This window comes from Chiloscyllium plagiosum, unplaced genomic scaffold (genome assembly GCF_037043375.1).
Source record: "Chiloscyllium plagiosum isolate Xiang-an unplaced genomic scaffold, Cpla_swu_hap1 HiC_scaffold_50, whole genome shotgun sequence".
Lineage (NCBI taxonomy): Eukaryota > Metazoa > Chordata > Chondrichthyes > Orectolobiformes > Hemiscylliidae > Chiloscyllium > Chiloscyllium plagiosum.
Window position 1 is genome coordinate 13,522,172 of NW_028270188.1, and position 11,075 is coordinate 13,533,246.

The following is an 11,075-nucleotide window of genomic DNA, read 5'->3' on the forward strand; positions in this document are numbered from 1 at the left end:
GTTCTTATTGAAACATACAAGATCAGGTATTATACAAACACTGGGTGTTTGTATAATCCAAACTTGTTGTCATTGTCATAGAAACTCTCCAGAGTGGAAGAAGGACATTCTGCCCATCGAGTCCACACTGACCCACCAAACAGCATCCCACATAGCCCTGTCCCCAACCCTATGCATGTAACCCTGCGTTCCCCATGTCAAACCCACACATCTATGGGCACTATAGGCAATCGAGCATGTCCAACCCACTCTCAGCAGCACATCGTAGGACTTTGAGTGAAACTGGAGCTCTGGCAGAAAAGCAACAGAGACATGTGGAGAATGTTCAAACTACACATAGGGGGTCGCCCGAGGTTGGAATTGAACTCAGCTCTGTGGTGATGTGAGGCAGCAATGGTAATCACAAATTCAACATGCTACTCCGTTAGTTCTATTACTTACTTGTGGCTCACTGAAGAAATCAGTCTGACTTGTTCCTATCACTGAACCTTACCCAGTCTGAGACCTTTATCATTGGCTATATCACCAACCTGGTTACATTTAATTTTTTTTGTGAGCAGTGCAGGAGTGGAAATAGGAAAGCAAACAGTGACACCCTCCAACCTCAGTCAGAACATGAATGAGGAAAAATTCACAAAATGGGATTTCATTCCAGTGGTAATTCTCTTTCCCAGAAGTTTGGGATGGCTGAAAATTTATATTAGATCGAAGTTGGCTTTGTCTGATTGTCCATATACAGGTGAATCAGGAAAAATGGTGCATGGAGGGAAAAGTGCAGTTGGGACCACAATAAGATGCGCCAAGATCTTATTTACTGGTGTAGTAGAGTCAAAGGGCCGAATGGCTCATTCGTTTCCCTCAGCCCCATGTTCCGATGTTCCATTCAGCCCATCAGACCAGCTACACAGGAGCATATCGAGGCCACTCCGATTGTTAGGTGTAGTTTCAGAAATGTACTTGGAAAATCCAGGATTGGTCAGGAAGTGACACCCCACCCATAGGCTTCCCCTCTCTGTAACGTCTGCTGCAGATGTGGTTCATGTTACAGACCCAGATTCACTGTGAATAAAGCCTCCTACCTCACCCAGGGTTAACTCAAACAAGTCCTCTTCTCCTCCTGAATGCAATTGTACTGCATGACTTCCATCAAAATATCCAGTTACTTTCCAAAAGAATAACATGAGAACATAAGAAATAGAAACAGGAGCAGGCCATTCAGCCCCGCACGCTCGCCCTGTCATTTAATATGAACATAGATGACCTACTCCAGAGTCAACTCCGCTTTCTTGCCGACACCTTGTACCCCTGCACAACTCTCTGGGTTTGAGAATTCCAGACATTCACCACCTTCTGAGTGAAGACATTACTCTGCATCTCAGTTTGAAATCGATATTCCATATTCGGTATCTACATCCCTGAGTTCAATACCACACCCAGCAGTGGAAACACGTTCTCAACATCTAACTTGTCAAGTCCCCTCGGTATCTTGTATTTTTCAGCAATATTACTCCTCATTCATTTCAACCACATTGAGTAATTGCCTCCCCATTTTAGATGTTCTCAATAACACAACCCTTTCATCCCAACAACCCACCTAAAGTACCAAACTAGTTACTTGCTGTATCAGCATGCTGACGTTATGTTTCATACACAGGAACACTCCAATCCCTTTGTACTGTTCCTTTACTGGAAGTCCTCTCCATTGAATTGCAGCCTGCCTTTTGATTCTCAGCGTCATCCTCCATCTCGGATGTACATTGCACTCAGCCCTCTTCTTCATGCTATCAGTATAGATTAACTAGGAGAAAGTGAGGACTGCAGATGCTGGAGTGCCAGAGTTGAAAAGTGTGATGCTGGAAAAACATAGCAGGCCAGGCAGCATCCGAGGAGCAGGAGAAATGACGTTTCGGGCATAAGCCTGAAGAAGGACTTATGCCAGAAACGTCGATTCTCCTGTTCCTCGGATGTTGCCTGGCCTGCTGTGTTTTCCAGCATCCCTTTATTTCAACTATTAGTACAGATTGTAAATAACTGATGCCATCGGACTGATATCTGTGGTACTCCAGCAGATACACTTTTATCATAATCCTGATTCTCCGATTTCTATGTGTTAACCAATCGTCATCCCATGCTCATACATTATCCGTCAAACTATGATCTTCTGTCTTGTGTGAGAACCTTTATTTTGTGATACCTTGTGGAAAATCTCTGGAAAGCATCGTGTCCGCCAGTTCCTTTTTATCAAGTCCGCTTGTTACGTTCTCAGGGTTTTTCCAGAAATACATTACATGATTTTAAAGGGCAAAATATAATTTCCCGTTCACAAAACGACACTGAATCTGATTGAAGCTTTTCTAAATGTCCATGCTGGCCAGCTTTTCCAAAATAAATTAGTCCCATCTGCTTGCATTTGGCCCATATGCCTCTAAATGTTTCCCATCCATATGTTTGTCCAAATGTCTTTTAAATGTTACGGTTGTACATGCATCTACCACTCTTCCTCAGGCAGCTCATTCCATACCTACACCACCCTCTGTTTAAAAGTATTGTTCCTTCATCCCTTTTAAATCTTCCCCCTTTCACCTTAAACTTATGCTTTCTATGATTGAACTCCCCCAACCTGTGGAAAAGACCTTGGCTATTCATCCTATCCATGCCTCCCATGATCTTCTGATTTCTATAATGTCACCCAGCAACCTCCTTCACTCCATCTGATACTAACTTCAAGATCAAGTTTTTAAAAATAAACATCGCAAATTTGAAAAAAATACTAAAAGTGACTGGTAAACAACACACAGTCCAAACTTCATATTGTGATTTGCTTTTCTCTATGTTACAATACTGAGGCAGCATGAAACTTTTACTAGTGTCAATATGTAGTCAAACACCTGAATTCATTTTTGCGAAGAGGGTGATGACCTTGTTGCTGGCCAGATCTACATAATAGCACATAGTTAACATTCTCCCTCCTGACCACCCTATGACCTTGTCTGGTTATGTCTCCTTCTCTTGCTCTCAAGAGAAGGAACCCCTTTCCCCATTCATATCTTAGTTTAAACCCGTTTTACATCATCTTCTCGTTCACCACTGCTAAACATCCGTTTATCTGTTGCCACATCCTCTTTTCCTGTCATCCATCCCCCACCTCTGGCAAGGGATTACAAGCCCATTTTCCAATCATTTTCAGTTCGGAAGAAGCATCATATTAGACTTGAAACTCTAACTCTGTTTTTATGTCTCTGCAGATGCTGCCAAACCTGCAGAATGTCTCCAGAAATGAATAGGAACAGCACAAATGTTCAATTAAACAAATAATTATGGATACTGGACCTAAAAATGCAAACATTGCTGGACAGACTGTGCGAATTAAATCACAGATATTGCAGATATAGTGGGTTATCAGGTGATGCTATAAACAACAGCAGCAGAAGAAGCAGAATTTTACTCAATCATAGTCTGAAACCTTTTCCCAAGGATAATCCCTCAGTCTACCATTACCATCAAGACAATCCATGGTTAAGTGACGAGTGTGTGTGAACATGCCAGAGTCAGAACTATGTGTACCTAAACTTGACGATACCTCGTTAAAGCTACCGTACTTGATTGGTTACACTCCAAACAACAGAACTCACATCTGATAGAGAGGGAAAATTGATCCCAATTCAAACAGATCATATCTAAAATCTGCATTACTGCAACATCTAGGGATAAAGGTCGATGGAACATTAAACAACTTACTGGCGGAGAGGACTCCTGAAATATCTCTATCCTAAATAACGGAAGAGCCCGGTACATCGTGCAAAAAAACAAGGATGTAGTATCTACACCGTCCGCAGCCAGATGTGTGGAGTTGATGATCCACCTCATCCTCACCACGATGCCCTCAGAATCTCAGATGACAGTCTTCAAGCAATTCGATTCGCTTCCCGTGACATGAAGAAACAGCTGAAAACAGAAGTTACGACAAAGGCAATGGTCCCTGACCTCATTCGGACAATAGAACTGAAGACTTGTGCTGCACAACAAGCCATGTCCCCGGGGAAGCTGTTTCATTCCAGCTCCAATTCTGACATGTCCCTGGCAATGCATAAAATTACTCAGGTATGTCCAGTCCCCTAAAATGGTTTTAATTACAATCTGACCAATTACCACCCCAACTGTCCCATCACGATACGAGTAGGAGTCATTTCCGACAAAGCTATCAAGTAGAACAGACATACTCTGCTTAATGTGGTTTCTGATAGGTACCCATGTGGAGATGGTGCGGTTGTGGAAATGTCATTGGATTACTAATCCAGACCAGGCCAATGCTCTGACAGCTGGTGGAAGTTAAAGACAATTAATATAACATCGTGTTGTAAAATCTGGTCAGTAGTAGTGACCTTGAAGACAATTTGTAAACACCAATTTCCTTCCCCAATGTACTTTGAGGAAGTGAATCTCCCCTGCTTTCCTGGTCTTGCCTAAAAGTAACTCCAGACACACAGATATGTGATACACTATTCAATGGTCCCTAAATTGGCCAAGGAAGATGCTCAATAGCATCAAACTGCTCCCCCCGGTCTGAAAGGATAAAGCTGGCCACAACACCCGGCACCAACGTCAGTATCAGAAAAGGGAATGGGACACACAGTCTTGATGACCCTGCAGAAGCCTCCTTACTAACATCTGAGAGCTTCTGACAACATTTACCGAGCTTTCCCAGAAACTGCACAGAAACATCGGGAAAGGAATAGGCCATTCATCACACTGAGCATTTCCCCCATTCTAGCTCATGAAGGAAATCGCCTCAATTCAGTATTCCCATACAATATACATATCCCGTAATGTGATTAACCATCGGAAAAATACAAAATAAGAACTGCAGTCGTAGAGTTTTCTACCCCATTCATTACAATGACAGCTGGTCCTTTATCTCCACACCATAAGTCTGTTATCGTCACCCTTTTATGCCTTGGTTTCCACAGCCTGAACTGGGTCCCTAGGTTCGCCAGTTTCTGAGTGCAGACATTTATTCTCATCTCAATGCAGAATGGCCAGTCTGCACCTAACACTGTGGCCCGTGGTTTTAGACGTCCCAGCCAGGGTAATTATCATCTGTGCTTCCAATCTGTCTCACCCTGTCAGAGTTTTATATATTTCACTGAGATCTCCGCGTACATTCCTTAACACAATGGAATACAGGCCCAGTCGCATCAAATTCTGCTCCCACAGCAAGCCTGTCATCTCAGAGATCAGTCTGATCATCCTTCACTGCTCTCCCTCAATGTTAGGTTTGTCCTTTATTAGGTAAGGAGACCAACACATCACACAATACTCCACAATATTTGAGATGGGGTCTAACGAAGGTCCCCGACAGCTGCAGGTAAACACCCTTGCTCCTGGACTCAAATCCCCCTGAAATGAAGGCCAGCACATTATTTATCTTAATAACTGCTTTCTGTTCATGCAATATTGCTTTCAGTGACTGGTGTAAAGGGAGATCCAGATCCTTTTCAATGTTTCAGCTCCCCACTTACTCGGTCCGTATACCCTGGTCAGCGTGCCAATGCCATTCCCAGTATTGACTTCTGGGTTCAGAACTCACTGCCCTGCATGGACCTCGGAGGGCTGCGCAGAAGGAAACAAATAAAGGAGCATAAGTCCCTTTATAGATCAACATTTTAGAACCAATTCCTTTTCAAATGGCCGGCTGCTGTTCTATATATTCAACGAAGTGCACAACATCACATCTACCCATAGAGATCTGCATCTGCCAAATACTTACCCATTCACTCCACTTCTCTCAATCAATTTAGAGCTTTTCTACATCCTCCTTACCCACTGACAATCCAACATGGCTTAGTGCCGTCAGCAGGCTGGGACATATTGCATTTGGTTCCCTCAACCAAATGTTGGATGTGTGTTTGGAATAGCTGGGACCCAATCCCCGATCCCTGTGATACACCATGAGCCTTCGTCTCCAATGAAAGGGTCCTTTTATTCCGGTGTTTCTGGTTCAAGGGCTCCTTTGCTGGAGCTTGTACACTCTAACTTGTTTTTTTTCCCTTATTTTCTCCCCCTCTCTTTTATTTCTGTAACTTACTGACCTTGTAGCTTGGACAGCATCAGCAGCAATGACAGCCCAAACATGCAGACTTTGAGTGGACTCGGGGCATGGACCTCGAGAGGTCTCAAGCGGAGCAGTGTCAAAACCTTGAGCTGGACCCAGTGCAGAGGAGAGTGTGTCCCTGCTTACTTTTCCGGAGCAAGCACAGGACCTTGAATTGGCGACTTCTACATCAGCAGAGGCAATGTGTGCGAGGGAGGTCCAATAGCAAAAGGTGATGCCGCAGGATCGGGAATTCGTTGTTGGTTGGGTGCTGCGCTGGTGCTGCTGAAGTAGACGGTGGAAAAGCATCATAGAATCATCGATGAGATGGGCACAACAGTAAGACACATATCTCTGACATTGGTGGGTCTGGCATTGAGGGCGACTAGGCGGTTATGGAAGAGTATTGGCCCAGCAGAAAAGATGGCACCTGAGGATCAGCAACTTCGATGTCGGTGGCCTCTGGTGTCGATGGTGATGAAGCGGGTGTCCAGTGATGGGGGATGCAGGTCTCACCGATAGTAAGGAGCTGACTCAGGACCCATGGACTTTCTTCCAGCTACACCCTTTCTTTTTCAAGATGCAATATTCAAATTATTTATAACTTTGCCAGTTTGAGGCAGAAATTTCTTGTATTTATGCTGTAAACTACACATGAGAGTAAACTCAAAATCTATATCAAAATATTCCACTCATTGTTTCCTTCCAGCTATGCCGTGCTAAGGTCATGTCCATATGTTAGCCCTAGTTCCATAAGATGTGATGCTACACACTAGTTTTGGGACTTTACGGAAAAACATTCCAAAAATTCAAATAGATTACATCCATTGCTTCACCATAATTAATCTACCAGCCAGTATCTCAAATATGATTCCCATTTTAAAAAATTATGCTGACGTTGTCTATGTTCTTTACTTTCAGTCCCAATATTTTCTTCAAAACCATGAGTTTACTGATTTCATTCTATTCCTTTTTTTCACCTGACTTGGGTTTCCTGGTCGTGCTGGGAAGTGTTTTTTTTTGTTTTGTTGATGTTTTGTTCTGTGAAGACAGATTGAAGTATTTGCTTCACAGTTCTGCCATTTCCCTGTTTTCCATTCTCCATTCTCTGGTTTCAGATTGTAATAAGCTGCTATTTTTCATTTTCTTCCACAATAGCATACTTTTGGAAGCTATTGCAGTTGAGTCGCATAATCTTTATTAATACGTGTTTTCAGAAACCCTGCAATTTCTGCCTTAGGCTGCTCAATAACGCCCTTTCCACCATCATACAATCAGAGGAGGAGATATTCTACACGATCAGAAATGCATCACGATCTACACTATTCCCACTTTCCTATATGCAGCCTGTAGCCGGGAATGTTATGAGAGTTTGATGCTGGTCCATGTACTTCTTTACGGTTGTGAGGTGACCCACGACAACTCCCCTCTCAGAGAATACATTCCAGACCACAACACACTCTGGGTGAAAAACATTTTTTCAATCCTCTCTAAGCCTCAAAGTCTTCAGTTTAAATGTCTTATCCCTTGTTCTTGGCCCTTTGACTAAAACAAACAGCTGCTGCCTGTCCACCATGTCCATGACCTTTGAAATCTTATCCTTCTGAATCACGTCCCACTCAGCCCAATTTGCTCCAAAGTAAACAACACGAGCTTATCCAATGTCTCTTCATCCGTGATAAGCTCCATCCCAGGGAACATCCTGGTGAATCTCCTCTGTACCCCCTCCAGTGCAATCACATTCTTCCAGTAATGTAGCTCCCAGAACTGCACACAACATTCTATCTATGGCCTAACCAATGGTGTGTTTAGATCATATTACGTACGCCTCGATGAATAAAAAAAATGCCTACAGTCCCATGTGCTTTCTTAACTAGCTTATTACCCTGTCCAATTGCATTCAGAGATCTGTGAAGACTAACCCTCTGAGCTTCCTAGTGTGCTGCCATTCATTGAGTATTCCCCTGTCTGGTTCCTTCTTCTGAAGTGCATCACCTCATATTTATCAGAGTTATATTCCATCTGCCATCGATCTTCACATCTGACCATTCCATCTGTATCTTCCTGCAAAATAAGGCTTTCCTCCTAACTATCAACCAACTAGCGAACCTTTGTGTCAAACACAAACTTACCGATCACACTACCCAATTCTCCCCTCTCACTGCCCCTCCACATTCAAATATACGTCATTTATGAATATCACAAAAAAAAGATACACGGCACTACTCCCAAAAGACACTGGTCTATCTCCACCACATTTTTTGCAATGTGGGACCACATTAGCTGCTCTCCAGTCCTCTGGAACCTCCCTTGTGGTCAGATGTGTCTTTAATATTTGGGCCAGGTCATTTCCTCCCTTAGCTGAAACATTATCCTGTGATACAACTCGTCTTGACTTTACTTCATCCGAAATTGCATCTTATTTGAGAGCTCACAATGCGTCTTCTCGAATTCTGTACCTGCATCCTCCGTCTCCCAGGTCATACAGATACGAAGCTCTCATGAAATAATCCATCATTGTTCTCCAGCTTCACATGCTGATTGACCCCTTCATTTCTAATTGGCTTTAATTGTTCCCTGGTTATTCTGTTCTACTTGATTATTTTTGGTCGAATATCTTGGGATTTTCCCTAACCTTGCCTGCTGCACTTCTACAAGCGCATGTGTTAGTCAGTCTCCTGTGTGTGAATTTTCTAAATTTCCCTGAAATAACGTCGTATTCTTTGAAACAGTACAGAACACAGGTATAATCTCATCCGCACTCCATGCAGCCTGTGCAGAATGTCTTTAACTCTATGTTCCCGTTCCCTTTAAATGAAGGCCAACTTCACTTTTACCTTTCCATTTCCAAATGTCCCTCCTGAACCGCTTTGGTTCCTACTTACTGTCTGGGCTCTTAAACCTGAATATCTGACGACATCACATCTACTGGTTTTCCATTGTCTCTGTCTACAAGAAACACCTTCAAACATTTTTTAAATAAAGTCATTAAAGGTGATTTCTTTTCGGGGGAGATCCAAGATATTGGCGACCCAGTAGGTTTGCCCTGCTCAGCAATACACCAGAACCCAGACAAAGTGGTGCATTCAACGTTTTCTTTCTGACACATTGTGTAAAAATACTGACCCCCTGTATTGCTGTATGTCAGTTGAAGTGAGTAAGGAAAATGACTAACTGTAAAGGACCATGTGGATCGCAACTAGTAGGCACTGCCCTGCAGCCATGGAAACACCCGCGGCCGTGGCGTCCGCCTCTGCGAACCCGCCAGGGGACTTACCATTAGAGCAGAGCTTGGTTATGGAGTACGTAAAACTCCGATAGAAGATTGATTCAGAGATGGAGGAGACCCAGACCAGGCTGGAACTGATCTCGGCCATGGTGCAGAAACATGACTAGTAGATCCAGCGTCTCAGACACATGCCATGGAGGTGGAGCAGCGGACAGTGTCCTCTAAAACTGCTGTAGTCATGTAGTCGGATCCAGGCCTTGGGATGGCGGGTACGGGCCTTGGAGGAGCAGGTTGACTTTGAAAATCGAGGCCATCATAAGATTATCTGCCTGTACGGGATGGCGGAACGGGAAGAAGAAGGTCAGCCGTCAGTTTTTGGAGCAATGGCTCCGGTAATCTTTGAAGCTGGAATTCGAAGCGGGCCGGGTGCAGGTCGAGCAGGCCCACCAGGTCGCAGTGTGAAAGCCCGGGTCAAACCAGCACCCCCGCCCCGTCCTTGTACAATCCAGCACTATGGAGAGAAACCAATGTGTCTTCAGCACTGGGGAAGAATCCACAGGCTCAAAGATACAAAGGATCACGAATAACGTTTTTCCAGGATCTTTCTATGGCCATGGTCTACAAGAGGCAGGCCTTTGATAGCGTAAAAAGCGGGCTGAGGGAATTGAATATTCAGTATATTGTTAGATACCCGACAATATTAGTTTCAACCACGGAGGGTCCGTTTTTAATTTTCACTCACTAGAAAATGCAAAGGACTTCCAGGACACCTTTAAATAGATTGGCTGGCTCACATAAAATGGGCAATCATGTTCTCTTTGTTTCTTCTGTCATTTGCCTCATTTACCTGTTTTTTTTTAATATATGGGGGACCCATTCATTTCTCTTTCTTTCTTTTCTCATTACTTCCTCCCCTCCCATTAAGCTTTGATGATTCCATAATATCCCTCCATACCCTTCCTATTCATATATCCATCCAAATGCCTCCTAAATGTTGCAATTGTACCAGCCTCCACCACTTCATCAGGCAGCTCATTCCATACACGTACCACCCGCTGCGTGAATAATTACCCCTCAGGTCTCTTTTATATCTTTCCCCTCTCACCCTAAACCTATGCCCTCGAGTTCGGGACTCCCTGACCCCATCAATAAGACTTTGCCGATTTACCCTATCCATGACCCTCATGATTTTGTAAACCTCTATAAGGTCACCCCTCAAACTTCAATGCTCCAGAGAAAACAGTCCCAGCCTTTTCAGCCTCTCCCTACCGCTCAAATCTTCCAACCCTGGCAGCATCCTTGTAAATATTTTCTGAACCCTTTCAAGTTTCACAACATCTTTCCGTTAGGAAGGAGACCAGAATTGCACCCAATATTCCAATCGTGGCCTATCCAATGTCTTGCACAGCTGCAACATGACCTCCCAACTCCTGCACTCAATACACTGACCAATAAAGGAAAGCATACCAAATGCCTTCTTCACTATCCTATCTACCTGCGACTCCACTTTCAAGGAGCTGTGAACCTGCACCCCCACGTCTCTTTGTTCAACAACACTCTCTAGGACCTTACCATTAAATGTAGAAGTCCTGCTAAGATTTGCTTTCCCAAAATGCAGCACCTCGCATTTATCTGAATAAAACTCCATCTGCCACTTCTCAGCCCATTGGCCCATCTGGTCAATATCCTTTTGTAATCTGAGGAAACCCACTTCGCTGTCCACTACACCTGCAATTTTGGTGTCATCTGCAAACT